The 16,836-nt window shown below is 43.2% G+C and overlaps 1 non-coding gene across 1 annotated transcript; it reads right to left on the bottom strand.

Annotated features, from left to right (window-relative positions):
- Nucleotides 1-11,298: 11,298 nt before the first annotated feature.
- On the bottom strand, nucleotides 11,299-11,372 carry TRNAN-GUU (transfer RNA asparagine (anticodon GUU)). Its single transcript has one exon. It is a non-coding gene; the product is annotated as a tRNA-Asn (tRNA).
- Nucleotides 11,373-16,836: the final 5,464 nt, after the last annotated feature.

Raw genomic sequence — 16,836 nt, forward strand, 5'->3', positions numbered from 1 at the left:
CTCTCTCTCTCACACACAGAGTGGTATACACATGGCTAGTAAAGGTAAGTTAGCGATGCAGAGAAATGTAGGAAGAGCAAGGGGATGTCAAGGGAAAGCAAGAGGGTGCGAGGTGACCACCGGGATGTAGGGACAGCGAAGGGTTGCGGAAGTAAACAGAGGATATAGGGGTGAGGCAGGTGATAAATAGGAAAGCAGGAGACTGTAGGTAAAGAAAGGAGATGTATGAGGCCTAAGGAAGCGTTGGGGAGAACCAAGAGGATGTAAGAAAAAACAAATGAAACTAGCTGGTAGCAAGATGATATAGGGTAAAACAAGAGGAACTAGCTAAGTAGCAAGATGATGTACCTGGAAGTTCCTGGAGGGACTGGTCCTAATGTGCACACAGAAATCACTCCCTACGAAAGCAAGAGACTTGACAGGCGATGCAACATAAGCCCAATGAAAAATAGGAGCACCATTAGTACTCTAAGAGAGAAAACCCATTAAGTGTCCGGGGCCCAAGACTGTTCAACAGCCTCCCACCAGCCATAAGGGGAATTACCAATGTCAGCATAGTTGCTGATCCCTGTGTTATATAGCATAGCATATTAGTATCATCCATGTGCTTTAGATAGGAGATCCCTTGTAGGCCTGTGACTTTGTGTGACGTCACGGGATGCTCATGTGTAGGCTCGTGCCTCTGCCCCGGCCTCACTCGGCGGCAGACCATCCAGACAAGAACACGGCAAGGCTGGGCTCCATTCCTCATCATCTCAGTCTAACAATATATGTTACCATCCAACAAGTGTGTCTACCTTCAACCCTCGATATCTCCATTTAAGAACCCCTACGATAAAATGGTGGCAGCGGTGGGATGTAATTCTGACGATTACAGCGATTTCTGGAGATAAATTTCGACCGAGCCGGCCATCTTGTGAGTAGGCCTACCGAGGTTAACGCCAGCCTGCTACCTCAAGCCAGTTCTCCCGCCCAAGCTCCTACCAGCTTCTACATTATTCACTGGTCAGTCTCTTTGTATTAGTGTATCTGCTTATTTGCATCACTCCCGAGGGGTTGACCCGAGTTTGCAAAATAAGCCAGCTTCCAGTCTGTGGTGAGGAAGCCCAGTCGAGCCTAGTCTACCCCATCCAGTTCTTTTGCCTGCCAAGCCAGCTTTCCACCCCTGCTGTGCTCATCGTGTGAAGTTATCAAGCTATTCTGTGTGAAGGGTTAAGATAAGCCAGCTAGCAACTAACCCAGGTGTCTTACCCCAGTACTCAAGTAAGCCACGTGAGTAGTCTTCATCGCTTGTGTTTCAAGCTCCAAGCATTCTGAGTGCTCTTTTTCATCCTTGTGGTGTTGTAGTATTTCGTGGGTTTGTTTTTAAGCCGGTCGGCTTAGAAATATTTTTTGCGGCAGTGTGGTCATTCTCAGTGAGGCTTACGCCGTTCAACCCATAGACCCAACCACTCACGATCACGTGTGTCTCACCAGTGCCGGTCTTAGACGCCTCACTCAGCCATTACCCACTCACCTACTTCATCAGTGTTTTGGTGCACTGCTAAGGGTTGTAGCACCATATTTTAAGGACCACATAGGGGGTCAAGAGCTAGAGTGTGTTTGCACCACCTTTATAAAGCCTCCTGTGTGTGTCATTCTTCGATGTAAGCGCAATTCTACGATCACCTGTGCAGAGGACAGCAGCAAGACGATATAAACATTCCTCTACTCTCCACTATCATCAGCCTCATTTTTCACCAAGTTGTTACAGCGATAATATTTTTTTTTAGAGACATTTGCGAGTGTTGAGACATTTCTTTTGTGTTTCCAGTGATTTTTTTTCTTAGTGACTGATCCCTGTGTTACATAGCATAGCATATTAGTATCATCCATGTGCTTTAGATAGGAGATCCCTTGTAGGCCTGTGACTTTGTGTGACGTCACGGGATGCTCATGTGTAGGCTCGTGCCTCTGCCCCGGCCTCACTCGGCGGCAGACCATCCAGACAAGAACACGGCAAGGCTGGGCTCCATTCCTCATCATCTCAGTCTGACAATATATGTTACCATCCAACAAGTGTGTCTACCTTCAACCCTCGATATCTCCATTTAAGAACCCCTACGATACCAATAGGCCCCTTCAAGAGGGAGCTGGACAGATACTTAAAGTCAGTGCCGGATCAGCAGGGCTGGGATTCGTACGTTGGACTACTTACGGCCATCAGTAACAGCCTAGTTGATCAGGCCCTGATCCACCGGGAGGCCTGGTCGTGGACCGGGCCTCGGGGGCGTTGATTCTCGGAATATTCTCCAGGTTGGTAGGGTAAAATAGGAGGAACTAGCTAGGTAGCAAGGTGATGTAGGGAAAAACAAGAGGAACTAGGCAGGAAACAAGATGATGCAGGGTGATGAAAGGGGATATTGGATGATGCAAGAGGATGTAGGTTAATGCAAGGGGATGCAGGGGTATGCAAGGGGATGTAGGGTGATGCAAGAGGATGTAGGGTGATGCAAGAGGATGTAGGGTGATGCAAATGGATGCAGGGGGATGCAAGGGAATGGAAGGGAATGTAGGAGGATGCAAAGGGATGTAGGGTGATGCAAGAGGATTTAGGGTGATGCAAGGGGATGTAGGGGGATGCTCCTGAAAAGCGAAACGTTGTCACAATAAAATGCCACATTAAGTGCACACGTGTCCTTTTGCCCAACATATTGTCGGTAATTCTACCAACGTTATTACAAAAGCAGTCTTAATTGGCAACGTTTCGCTTTGTAGAGCCTTAATACGTCATGACTTGATAACGCAACATGTCTCTTGCTCCGTGAAGATATGTTGCAAGGTCTGCCTCTGACATCTGTGAGCGGAGTCTGTCCCAACACGTCTTCAGCCAGGATATTCCAATTTCTAGCTACCCTGAAGTTGGAAATGTATTTCCTAATATTCCTCTGTGACTCACTGCTTCAGCTTCCGACTGTATCTTCCCTTGCATCCCTTTTGCAAATATTGTTTCCTTCTCTATCCTGTTAAGACTTGTGTTACTTTATTCTGAGTGTTCTACTAGTTACATCTACCTGGTGTAACTTTGTGCTGTGTTATACTAGTTACATTTACCTGGTGTAACTTTGTACTGGGTCGTTCTACTGGTTACATCTTCCTGGTGTAACTTTATACTGTGTGTTCTACTAGTTACATCTACCTGTTTAACTTTGTTCTGGGTGTTTTACTGGTTACGTCTTCCTGGTGTAACTTTGGTAGGTGTAACCAGTAGAACGAGGCAGAAAAAAAAGCCACACTCGATATCATAAATACCCACTCTAGGGTCCACTCAGACAACAAAGTCACACTCACCACTGACCAAGCCTCAACCCCAAACACAATTCTTCCATCGCAGTCATCATTCATTACAGAACCTCATCATAAATTACTCCCCTCCCCCCCAGCCCAACCAACAATTGGAAGTATCAAATTAGTAGCATGTACCACAAAGTTACACATGTCTTTCCTGGTTCTTCTTTTATCTAATGTTAATAAGCTTCGGTACTTTTAATCTTACCTCGTAGGTCCTTTATTTTTAGCTGCCAGAGCTAGACTCATTTTAGTTTTCTGCACTTTCTTAAGCTACTGGACATGCTACATAGTCTGTGATAAGTTGAATTTATGTTGCATATACGTACTATGTAAGGTTATTAATGACTCATTGCTAAGATTTCTGTATGATAATTAGCCAGTTATGCATGTTGGGGTGACGCGAGTCTCTTGGTGATATGCTCGGTGCTAGATACTAGGTACTTTGTGAAGTGATATTTTCAGCCACTGTCTCGCTGACTCGTACTCTATCTCCAGTGTTCTTTTTCCTTAATTTCCATAAATTTACACTTGTTGGACTTGAATCCCAATATCTCTTACCAAACCTAAAGTTTGTCCAGTTAGGTACCGACTCACTGTTCTTTTATCGTGAATTAGAGGAAAGAGAAATTTGATACTTCCAATTCTTGGTTGGGCTGAGGCGGGGGGGGGGGGGTAATTTATGATGAGGTTCTGTAATGAATGATGACTGCGGTGGAATTATTATTATTATAATCAAGGGGGAAGCGCTAAACCCGGAGGATTATACAGCGCCTGGGGGGGGGGGATGTGGAAGGCATTCAGGCTTAATTCGGGGAACTGGAGCACAGATCCAATTCCCTAAATCAAGAGCCCCTCACCAACATCAAGGAACCTTCCTTGAGGGGACTGCGGTGGAAGAATTGTGTTTGGGGTTGAGGCTTGGTCAGTGGTGAGTGCGACTGGAGTAACACTCTGTTGTCTGAGTGGACCCTAGAGTGGGTATTTATGATACTGAGTTTGTAGATGAATGGTTCAGAGAACCGACATGTGTGACCAATGTGACACGACCTATGACTGCTGCACCTCTCCTGCCATACGGTTTATAAGCTGCTTCTCCGCTGATATGCCGTATTCTATTCAAGATTGATGGACTGAACACATCGACTCAAGGTTGAGGGACTGATTACCTCATTCTCCTCCTGTTCTTCAAGTTTCTCCTACGTATGGACTGATGAAGCCACTGTGTGGCGAAACGTTTCCTCAATAAAGATACCCAAGAGTTGCACATGTGTCTAATTTATCATGATACTGAGTGTGCCTTTTTTTTGTGGGAGTGGGCTTATTAGGTATCCTGGAAGTAATACCTTTATATGACTACCTGAGTATTTTCTTATTTTCGTCCTTCCTCCAAACTGGTATATAGCTTGAGAAGGCCTTATCTTATTTGGCTTTAACTTTTCAGTGCTGGTTTACAGAACCGGGTGAAATAGTCACGTAACTATTGGTGAGTACAGGTTTCCTGTGATATCAGTTTTATTATGGCACATTCCTAATAACTTGTTTCCATACAGTAACTTAGGAAATCTTCTTGTGAATGACCTCAAACATTAAAAAAAAGTTGTATTATAATTAGAATAGATTTGAGATTATTATTGGAATTTGTAGGTAACAGTGTGCAAATTTTACTTGTAAAATGGTGTTTTTTTTCCATTAACGCTTGTAAAATATAACTCTTTATACTTCTCTTGAAGACCTTCAGTATATAATGGCTGATACACTTTACAAACAAGATACTACTCAAAAAATAATGTACGTCCAGATTTGTGAATTTATTAAAATAGTTAAAAAAAAAACCTTGGAATCGGCGTAATAACTGGAGAATGCCTCTTCTGATTGGCTTTAAACTTTCAGTGCTTCTGTGTTTTGTTGGACACAAAGTTAACATTGTTATTGGAATGCAATGACCTCGATTTGCAAATTTTATTAAATTGTGATACTGATTATTCGTCCAGTAACTAACCAGTGCCTCTTCTGATCAGTAAAGTAAAAGGACACAAGTGCAACTAATGTGACATTTATTGTGGCAACGTTTCGCTCTCCAGGAGAGCGAAACGTTGCCACAATAAATGTCACATTAGTTGCACTTGTGTCCTTTTACTTTACATATTGTCGGTAATTCTACCAACTTTATTATCTTCTGATCAGCTTTAAAATATTAACACTGAAGTCTTCACTAAGATGGATGATGCCTCACAAGTTTAGTCTGCGTGGGGACAAGTTTTATCTTTTACACATTCAAAAACTTGGAATGGTTGGAGTCAGAGAAGTTTCTGAGGGATGCCTCTTCTGATTGGCTTCAAAGTTTAAGTGTTCGTGGGTTTTATTAAAAGAAAGCTTGGAATTAATTTTTAGTTATGTAAAATTTAATCTGCCAATTTTATTAAATTTGTTTCTATGTAATAATGGAAGTAATTTTGTATTGAGTTTGTGTTGTGTCGGTGCCAAGTTGCCATTTTTATTTATAAAATTATATTAAATTCAACTTTTTTAAGAAGCACAAAATCAAATATTTTTTCTTTTAGAATTGTAGACTATTTTAAGTGGAATAGAGTTTTGTGAGCCCTTAAATACTATATTTTGTAGAATTTTATGTCAGATCAAGCTGTCATTGTTTGTATTTTGTTCTTGTCTTCCACTAACTTTCTACATGTATAACTACAGAACGTCTTATGTGATCAGCTTAAAATTCTCAACTCTGGTGAATTATAACTAGGGAAAGGGTCGTACAATAACTGACAAGTTTTGGTGCTCTCTTATCAACTGTATATAGATCATTCCCGTAATTAATAACTTTGGGAAGCCTCGTCTGATCGACTAGAGAATTTTAAGTCATGTATCCTATTAAAAAGAAGGTTGATATGGTTAATAGTGCATGTTAGTGCCATTTTGTCGCATTTCATCTGGAAATGATATAATAGTATTTTGCATTAAATAAAAGAAGAATGCCTTCTTCAAGACGAGATGGTGGAGGGCGAACTGATGCTGGTGAGGGACTGAGATACAAAATCTGTCTGCGCTAGGGTTCTATATGACCTATGTGGATTTAACGCTCCCCTGATTAAAATATGATCATTCTAAATAGCATCACTCCTTAATACCTGATGTATTCTATGAAATGGATGATTTTTTTTATGGGGGAGGGAAGTTAGGCTGTGGTGCAAATTTTGTTATTTGTGTATTCAAATTCAAATTCAAATTCAAAGTTTATTCTCTATGAAGATTACAATGTTGAATTTACAGAATTTGGTTGTTGTGTGGTTTACATGTAGTTAAATAATGATTACAGAGTGTACCACTAGAACGCCTAGCATGGCTAGGCATTTCGGGCAGACTTAGTTTAATTCTTTATTTTAAAATATTACAAATTATGAGGTAAGTTGGTATTATGGCTTAGTGACTAAATACTAGTTTGTGAGTTTAGCAATGTGAATGCTTTTGTTTTGGCACAGTACATAGTTTCAGTATTGGAGTATCATAGGATTCATTATTTTAAGATTGAGATTAATATTTCTGTTTATGGTCAAATGGGTGAGTGAGTGTAAGTGTGAACCACCAGGTGGTATTCGTGTAGTTAGTTGATGGGGTGTATCAGGGAGATAAGATGTTTTCTAATGGTAGTTTTGAAGGTGATGAATGTGTCTGCAGTTCTAGAGTTCTCAGGTAGGGTGTTCCAGATTTTAGGGCCTTTGACATACATTGAATTTTTGTAAAGGTTTAGTCGGACACGGGGAATGTCGTAGAGATGTTTGTCTGGTGTTATGCCTGCGGGTTCTGTCACAACAATCAAGAAAGCGTTTTAGGTCAAGGAGTTTAAGGTCCTGTAGATGTAGATTGAACAGTAGTAAGCGTGGATGTACTGAACAGGGAGTAAGTTTAGATCTATGAAGAGTGGGGGGTGTGTTGCCAGGGATGGGATTTAGTGATTATTCTTACTGCAGCTTTTTGTTGGGTTATTATTGGCTTTAGGTGTGTTGCTGCAGTTGATCCCCAAGCACAAATAGCATAGGTGAAGTATGGATAAATAAGTGAGTGGTATAGTGTGAGAAGGGCATTTTGCGGCACGTAGTATCGTATCTTGGAGAGGATCCCAACTGTTTTGGATACTTTTTTGGTTATGTGTTGGATATGGGTGCTGAAATTCAGGTTGTTGTCAAGGTATAGGCCTAGGAATTTGCCCTCATTATGTCTGGTAATTAGAGTGTCGCCGATCTTAATGTTAATTTGTGCATCTCCTGCTCTGCTACCAAACATAATATAGTAGGTTTTGTCAGTGTTAAGCGTAAGTTTATTGGCTGTCATCCAAGTCGATATTTTGATCAGCTCCTCGTTAACAATGGTGTTGAGGGTGGCAAGATTAGGGTGAGAGATGACGTAAGTCGTGTCGTCAGCAAAGAGAATGGGTTTCAGGTGTTGGGATACGTTTGGAAGATCATTGATGTATATGAGGAAGAGCAGGGGACCAAGGACACTTCCCTGCGGAACTCCAGTATCAAGTGGCTGTGTTGTTGATGCTGTGTCTTTAATGGTAACATACTGATACCTATTAGTAAGGTAAGATTTGAAATAAGCAAGCGCATGGCCTCTTATACCGTAATGGTCATGTTTGTGGAGTAGGATGTCGTGGTCTACTGTGTCAAAAGCTTTTCTTAGGTCAATAAAAATTCCTAGTGGATATTCCTTATTATCGTTCCAGTCACGGTATTGTGCCTTTTTTTGTTATTTGTTGGATACTGTGGAACTTATTAGAGAAGGCATCGTCTGGTCAGATTCAAACTTTTCGTGCTGATGTGTTTTTCTCAAAGGGAGCTCTACCTTGATTTTAGGTTGTGTAGTTTTTAATGTGCTAATTTTAACTTCACATGGTTATCGTAGATTAAGGCTACATAATTTACTTTTTAATGCACCGTAAGAGGTGTGTGCCCAGAAGACCATTGTAAGCAATTAGTGGTTTTTGCACCCTAAGCCTAATATTTACAGAATTACTAACTTACATCTTAAATGTTGGTCAGTCTACTTAGCAAAATGTTTAAATTGGTAAGGGCCTCTATAGGTTCCAATTTGGGAAAATTGAAATGCTAATTTACAGACGATTTCTGTGTCTAATCCTATTGGCTGCAGCACTTCAGTGCTGATAACTTGATAATACAAATTGTGAGCGACTTTAAACTTAATGTGCTGGTGTATTTTAGAAAATTAGTACCTCTGAAATAAGAAAATGTTTCTTCAGTTTGATTTCAAAGTTCGTGTTTCTTAGCGGAAGGTTTGAGTTAGTTTTGGGTTCTGTGTGTCCTAATTTGCCATATTCATTGAAGAAATTTGGGCAATAGTTTCCATGTGATAACTTGTTAAAGCCTCTTTTGATTTCCTTCATATATTCAGTGCTACTATTTAACTGAATTACAAACTTATGCTGCCGCACTCTGCACTATTCCTGCCGTGTGCATTGAGGATTATAGGGTATTCAATATAGGGATACTATTCTCGGATCGCGGAGCGACCACAGTAAATCTAGTTGGTAAGTGTGCTGGTGAGGTGGGTCGTGTATACTTAGAGAGTTGGTAAGAATGCTGGTGAGGTGGGTCGTGTATAGTTAGAGAGTTAGTAAGAGTGCTGGTGAGGTGAGTCGTGTATAGTTAGAGAGTTGGTAAGAGTGCCGGTGAGGTGGGTCGTGTATAGTCAGAGATGAAATTAAGACACATGTCGGTATTGCATACCATTCTTGTATAGTCAGAGAGTTGGTAAGAGTGCTGGTGAGGTGGGTCGTGTATAGTCAGAGAGTTGGTAAGAGCGCTGGTGAGGTGGGTCGTGTATAGTCAGAGAGTTGGTAAGAGTGCTGGTGAGGTGGATCGTGTGTGTATAGTTAGAGAGTTAGTAAGAGTGCTGGTGAGGTGGGTCGTGTATAGTTAGAGAGTTAGTAAGAGTGCTGGTGAGGTGGGTCGTGTATAGTCAGAGAGTTGGTAAGAGTGCTGGTGAGGTGGGTCGTGTATAGTTAGAGAGTTGGTAAGAGCGCTGGTGAGGTGGGTCGTGTATAGTCAGAGAGTTGGTAAGAGTGCTGGTGAGGTGGATCGTGTGTGTATAGTTAGAGAGTTAGTAAGAGTGCTGGTGAGGTGGGTCGTGTATAGTTAGAGAGTTAGTAAGAGTGCTGGTGAGGTGGGTCGTGTATAGCTAGAGAGTTAATAAGAGTGCTGGTGAGGTGGGTCGTGTATAGTCAGAGAGTTAGTAAGAGTGCTGGTGAGGTGGGTCGTGTATAGTTAGAGGGTTAGTAAGAGTGCTGGTGAGGTGGGTCGTGTATAGTCAGAGAGTTAGTAAGAGTGCTGGTGAGGTGGGTCGTGTATAGTTAGAGGGTTAGTAAGAGTGCTGGTGAGATGGGTCGTGTACAGGGATACACTCCCACAGGACGACGAAATCACCACAAAACTCACCTCTGGCTTGCTGAAACAACTGTGCTGAGCTGAACAAGAACAGCAGAACATATAAGTGACGCTGAACACGTGACTTGAGAAACAGCGTGGGACGCTGTAGCGTGGGGTCACTGGGCCGCCACTTACAATTCTCGAAGAAATTCGGCAAATTTCGGCTAGATCCTGCTTGTACCTGTGTCTGGATGCTGAAACGTGCAGACACATCAGGATAACTCGTTGAGAGACGGATGTTTCTAGTGTATGGTGATGAAGTGAACACAACTTCATTCCATTTCCTTCCTCTCTCCGGGCAAACACAACTGCTGCGACCACCGCTTCCCACCATTTATAACCAGCTTGTTTGGTGATTTCGGAAGCGGGGTTCAAGCAGAGTGCTGGTGAGGTGGGTCGTGTATAGTTAGAAGGTTAGTAAGAGTGCTGGTGAGGTGGGTCGTGTATAGTTAGAGGGTTAGTAAGAGTGCTGGTGAGGTGGATCGTGTATAGTTAGAAGGTTAGTAAGAGTGCTGGTGAGGTGGGTCGTGTATAGTTAGAGAGTTAGTAAGAGTGCTGGTGAGGTGGGTCGTGTATAGTTAGAGAGTTAGTAAGAGTGCTGGTGAGGTGGGTCGTGTATAGTTAGAGAGTTAGTAAGAGTGCTGGTGAGGTGGGTCGTGTATAGTTAGAGGGTTAGTAAGAGTGCTGGTGAGGTGGGTCGTGTATAGTTAGAGAGTTAGTAAGAGTGCTGGTGAGGTGGGTCGTGTATAGTTAGAGAGTTAGTACGAGTGCTGGTGAGGTGGGTCGTGTATAGTCAGAGAGTTAGTAAGAGTGCTGGTGAGGTGGGTCGTGTATAGTCAGAGCGTTAGTAAGAGTGCTGGTGAGGTGGGTCGTGTATAGTTAGAGGGTTAGTAAGAGTGCTGGTGAGGTGGATCGTGTATAGTTAGAGGGTTAGTAAGAGTGCTGGTGAGGTGGGTCGTGTATAGTTAGAGGGTTAGTAAGAGTGCTGGTGAGGTGGATCGTGTATAGTTAGAGAGTTAGTAAGAGTGCTGGTGAGGTGGGTCGTGTATAGTTAGAGAGTTAGTAAGAGTGCTGGTGAGGTGGGTCGTATATAGTTAATATTCCACAAATTTTATGTTCACCATTTAACTTCTGGTATCCGCAGTTGAATTCAGCTTCTGGAAGACCATAGATCATTATTCACTTCTTTGTTTCTTTCTTTTGTCTTTCCATCTAGAATAGTTTAAACGACTAGCACTTCTGTGATACTTCCTGTCTTTTCTTTTATCATATGGTTTCCTGTTATTATTATAATAAAAAAGAAGCGCTAAACCTACAAGGGTCATACAGGGCAGCGGGGCAGGGGATAGCGCAGGGGTATAGGGTAATATGGTTTGCTAAAAACCAACAAAGGTCTCTTTTTCTTTCCTCCAGTATCGACCTACTGTGTGTGTGTGTGTGTGTGTGTGTGTGTGTGTGTGTGTGCTCATCTAATTGCAGGGGTCGAGACACAGCTCCTGGCCCCGCCTAAAACATTCGCCCCCGGGTGGGCTCGAACCACCAACCTTTCGGTTAACAGCCGAACGCGCTAACCAATTGTGCCACGGAGGCTTGTGTGTGTATGTGTGTGTGTGTGTGTGTGGTTGTGTGTGTGTGTGTGTGTGGTTGTGTGTATGTGTGTGAGCGCACGCGCGCGTGCTGAACTTCAAGTGGTTGCAGGGATGAGTCTCAGCTCCTGACCTCTCCTTCACTGATCATCATTGAGGTCACACTCCTGGCTTCGAAAGCCCTATCGCACCTCTTCGTAATTAAAGCTAAGTGTATATATATCCTGCCTGTACCACTTCGCTGTCTAGTTCGTTCAGATTCTTGATCATTCTAAGGCTGAAAATAAAAATCTTAACATCCCTGCGACTCATTTCTGTTTTCAACCTCCAATTGTGCCCCCCGTGTTCCTGTTTTCCCATCTCTCGAGCGGTTTTTTCCTGTCCTCCCCATTAATCCCTCTCGTGACTTTGTATGTCGTTATCATATTACTCCTGGTCCTTCTGCCCTTTAGTGTCATCTAATTTAGTTCTTTGTCTCTCCTTATCGCTCACACCTCTTAGCTCTTGGACTAGTCTCATTGCAACCCTCTGCACTTACTCCATTTGCTTGATATGCTTTATCAGGTGTGGATTCCATACTAGTGCTGCATACTTCAATATGGGCCTGACACAAGATGTGTAGTGTTGTAGTGTTGTGTCTCCTTACTTAGGTTTAATGAAACTAATCTTAGATTTCCTAGGCGCACATTTACTGCGGCAGTTTTTCTTTTGATGTGTTGCTTCAGCGATGCGCTCCACACAAAGCTCACCCCGAGGTCATTCACCTTGACTGAATTACTTGAAACCTTTCCCCTCTCCCACATACTTTTGCATTTGCTGAGGTTAGATTCAAATAGCGACCTATCATACCAGATCTGCAGCCTGTCCAGGTACATATGTAGTATTTTCTGATCCTCACCTGTTTATATTATCCTCATAAGTTTCACATGATCTGCAAACAGAGATACCCCTATTTCTTTAGACATGTTGTTCGTGTTCACAAGGAATAATTCCGGAACTCTGTTCATCACAACCTATACTTTTCGGTCAATGGCTTGTTGTTTCCTTCCTGTTAGGTATTATTTGATCCATTGTAGTGCTTTCCCTTATATTCCTGTCTGCTCTTCTAACAGTTGTGTCAGTCACTTGTGCAGTACAGTGTCAAAAGACTTACAGTTCAAATATATGCATGCCACCCATCCCTCTCTCTCCTGCCTCACTTCTGTTACTTTGTCGTAGAACTCTAGTAGGTTTGTGAGACAAAATTTACCATCTTTATAGCCATGCTAGTTGTTGTTTATGAACCCTCTCCTTTCTAGTTGCTCCACCACTCTTCAACTGGTATTCTTCTCCATAACCTTACGTACTCTTCCTGTCAGTGATACTGGCCTGTAGTTTATTTGTTCCCAGTCCTTCCCCCAATCTTAAATATTTGGACTACATGTGTTATCTTCCACACCTTTGGTGGATGCCTGTAAGTTAAGGTTCACACAATGCTCCTGCAAGTGGACATTCAATTAATAATTTTGCATTATCAAAGATCGTGTTCCAGAGGTAGAAGGGTCTCCTCTGGCCCCTACATTTATATTCCACAGGCGACGGTAGTACAGTAGGGGACTTGAATAAGTAGGTAAATGGATGGTGATGAGGAAGGTAGCGGATGGTAATAGGGAGGGTATGGGATTATATAGTGTTGGTAGAAGGATGGGAAGAGGCACCGGCTCACCAACTGGAAAAGACCCGGACCGGGACATTACCGGTGAATCACATCGAATCGAATCGAATGGGAAGAGGGAGTAAGTCTGGTTGCAGGGGAAGTTGTCTTGACAAGGTAGTGTTGTTGAGGGTGGCGCTGCCAGCTACAACCGGACTCCTCGTCTTGGACTCATGAAACAGCTGCAATACAGCATTATCATTTGTCGTTAACATCACAAACACTAATTTGAAGGTACACGGGGCTACTTATTACACATACTAGTCTTTTTAAGCTAGTTTCTGAAGTCTCACAAGAGAAACTCATCGAAATTTACTGCGACTATAACATTTTTATGTCAGTGCTTGACCGATGCTGGCTTTCTTTCCTTATTGATATTATACGCTGTCGCTGTTGTATTTCTGTCTCGTCAACGAGATGGAAATTGGCATGTATAGCAACGTGCGTAGCCTGGCGAGGTGTGGAGGAACGGCTCGCAGGCCAGGTGACGATTAATAAGGTAAACGAGTTAGCGAGGCCATCACCCACATGTCTGTCAGGAAGGCTGGAGTGCAAACTCCTCTTTCACCTCCCGATATACCACTCTATTATAATATACTCCACATACTAAGCACTTTATATATCAATGAAATAGTATACTGGGAAAATGAGATGCAAATATATGAGGTATATATGATATATTGCACAACTGTTAGAAAAGGGAATACAACTGTATTAATGTAAAACACACTAATATTTGGTAGTCCACTATGACTCCTCTCTCAGCCTCCATTTGGATCCTTCAACACCCATTTCAAAGCTGTCTCTTTGAAACAAGTCTCCCACTGCAGTAGACCTTCAGCTGGAGGTCTTGTCATCTGCCATGCGTCAAGGCTTGGCTTATTATACAGGTCCTCTCGTTACCAAGGTTTCGCCCCCTTCTGTCTAACAAGCTGGTCCCCGCAAAATGAAGGAACAAGGAACTCTTGTATTGCCCTTCCCTTACATTCGCCTCCAGTGGATGGGTAAGCTTAGAGCAACATGACACACACAGAATGCACTAGAACATATTGAGACTTGAGGCTCCGTTGGGACACACAAGAGGCAGTCTGGCAGACATTGGCCAACATCTTGATGCTGACCCTACCCACCACTTACTTCATCTGTCTGCCATGTAAGCACAGGTGATGTTCCTGTTGCTCTGTTGCTGCTGTTACTGCTCTCGTAGTACTGTTGATGTAGTACTACTGTTGATGCTCTGGTACTACTGTTGCTGCTCTAGCACTACGATGCTGTTATTATTGTTACTGCTCTGTTACTACTGTTGCTGCTCTAGTATTACCAGTGTTGTTGTTATTACTATCACTGCTCTAGTAGCACTGCTATTTCTCTTGTACCACTGTTGATGCTCTGGTACTACTGTATGGCACTGTTGTTGCTGCTTTACTACTGCTGCTGTTGTTACTGTTAGTGATGCTGTGCCACTACTTTGTCTTTTGTCTTTCAAGTTTGTCTTACCCGTTACAGCGTTTCGCTCTGAGTAAAACGTTATCACGTTAATAACTTGGGAAGCTCCTCGTGTGTGCTTTTGTATGTGCGCGCTCGTGTGTGTGGGTGTGTGTGTACTTGTGTGTGCTCCTATGTGTGAGTGCGCTCGTGTGTGTATGTGTACTCACCTAGTTACTCACCTAGTTGTGGTTGCAGGGGTCGAGTCACAGCTCCTGGCAACGCCTCTTCAATGGCCGCTACTGGGTCACTCTTCCTGCTCCATGAGCTTTATCATACCTCATCTTACAGCTATGAATAGATCCTGCCTCCACTACATCGCTTCGCAAACTATTCCACTTCCTGACAACTCTGTGACTGAAGAAATACTTCCTAACATCCCTGTGATTAATCTGAGTCTTCAGCTTCCAACTGTGACCTCTTGTTGCTGTGTCCCATCTGTGGAACATCCTGTCTCTGTCCACCTTGTCAATTCATCTCAGTATTTTATATGCCATTATTATGTCCCCCTATCTCTCCTGTCCTCCAGTGTTGTCAGGTCGATTTCCCTTAACCTCTCCTCGTAGGACATGCCCCTTAGCTCCGGGACTAGTCTTGTTGAAACCTTTGCACTTTCTCTAGTTTCTTTACGTCCTTGGCTAGGTGTGGGTTCCAAACTGCTGCTGCATACTCCAATATGGGCCTAACATACACAGTGTACAGGTCTTGAATATTTACTTATTAAAATATCGGAATGCTGTTCTTGGGTTTGCTAGGCGCCCGTATGCTGCAGCAGTTATTTGGTTGATGTGTGCCTCAGGAGATGTGCCTAGTGTTATACTCACCCCAAGATCTTTTTCCTTGAGTGAGGTTTGCAGTCTCTGGCCCCCTAGACTGTACTCTGTCTGCGGTTTTCTTTTCCCTTCCCCAATCTTCATGACTTTGCGCTTGATGGGCCTGCAGCCTGTCCAGATCCTTTTGTAGTTCTGCCTGGCCCTCGTCCGATTGAATTCTTCTCATCAACTTCACATCATTTGCAAACAGGGATACTTCGGAGTGTACTCTTTCCGCCATTTCATTCACAATTACCAGAAACAGCACCGGTCCCAAGACTGACCCCTGGGGAACTCCACTCTTCACAGGCGCCCGTTCTGACACCTCCCCACGTACCATGACTAGCTGTTGTCTTCCTGACAGGTATTCCCTAATCCATTGTAGCGCCTTCCCTGTTATCCCTGCCTGGTCCTCCAGCTTTTGCACTAATCTCTTGTGTGGGACTGTGTGGAACACCTTCTTACAGTCCAAGAAAATGCAATCTTCCCACCCCTCTCCCCCTTGTCTTACTGCTTTCACCATGTCATAGAACTCCATTAGGTTTGTGACACAGGATTTCCCGTCCCTGAAACCATGTTGGCTGTCGTTGATAAGCTCATTCCTTTCTAGGTATTGCACCACTCTTCTCCTGATAATCTTTTCCATGACTTTACATACTATATATGTCGGTGACACTGGTCTGTAGTTTAATACTTCATGTCTGTCTCCTTTTTTAAAAAAAAAAACTGGGACTACATTTGCTGTCTTCCATACCTCAGGTAGTCGCCCTGTTTCGATGGATTTGTTGAATATTGTTGTTAGAGGTACACATAGCACCTCTGCTCCCTCTCTCGGGACCCATGGAGAGATGTTATCTGGCCCTATCGCCTTTGAGGTATCTAGCTCACTCAGCAGCCACTTCACTTCTTCCTCAGTTGTATGTGTTGCATCCAACACTTGGTGGTGTACCCCACCTCTCCATCTTTCTGGAGCCCCTTCTGTCTCCTCTGTGAACACTTCGTTGAATCTCATGATGAGTTCCTCACATACTTCGCGGTCGCTTCTTGTGATCTTTTCTCCTTCCTTCCTTCCTTAGCCTGATTACCTGGTCCTTACTGTTGTTTTCGTCCTGATGTGGCTGTACAACAGCCTTGGGGCAGATTTGGCTTTCACTGCTATGTCATTTTCATATTGTCGTTGGGCCTCCCTTCTTACCTGTGCATATTTATTTCTAGCCCTACGACTTCTCTCCTTCTCCTGGGTCCTTTGCCTTCTATACTTCTTCCACTCTCTAGCACACCTGGTTTTGGCCTCTTTACACCTTAGCATAAACCAAGAGCTCATCCGGGCTTTCTCGTTATTTCTGTTTCCCTTGGGTACAAACCTCTCCTCAGCTTCCTTGCATATGGTTGTCACATATCCCATCATCTCGTTTACTGACTTCCCTGCTAGTTCTCTGTCCCACTGAACCCTGTGTAGGAGATTCTTCATGCCTGTG

This window comes from Cherax quadricarinatus, chromosome 4, assembly GCF_038502225.1.
Source record: "Cherax quadricarinatus isolate ZL_2023a chromosome 4, ASM3850222v1, whole genome shotgun sequence".
NCBI lineage: Eukaryota > Metazoa > Arthropoda > Malacostraca > Decapoda > Parastacidae > Cherax > Cherax quadricarinatus.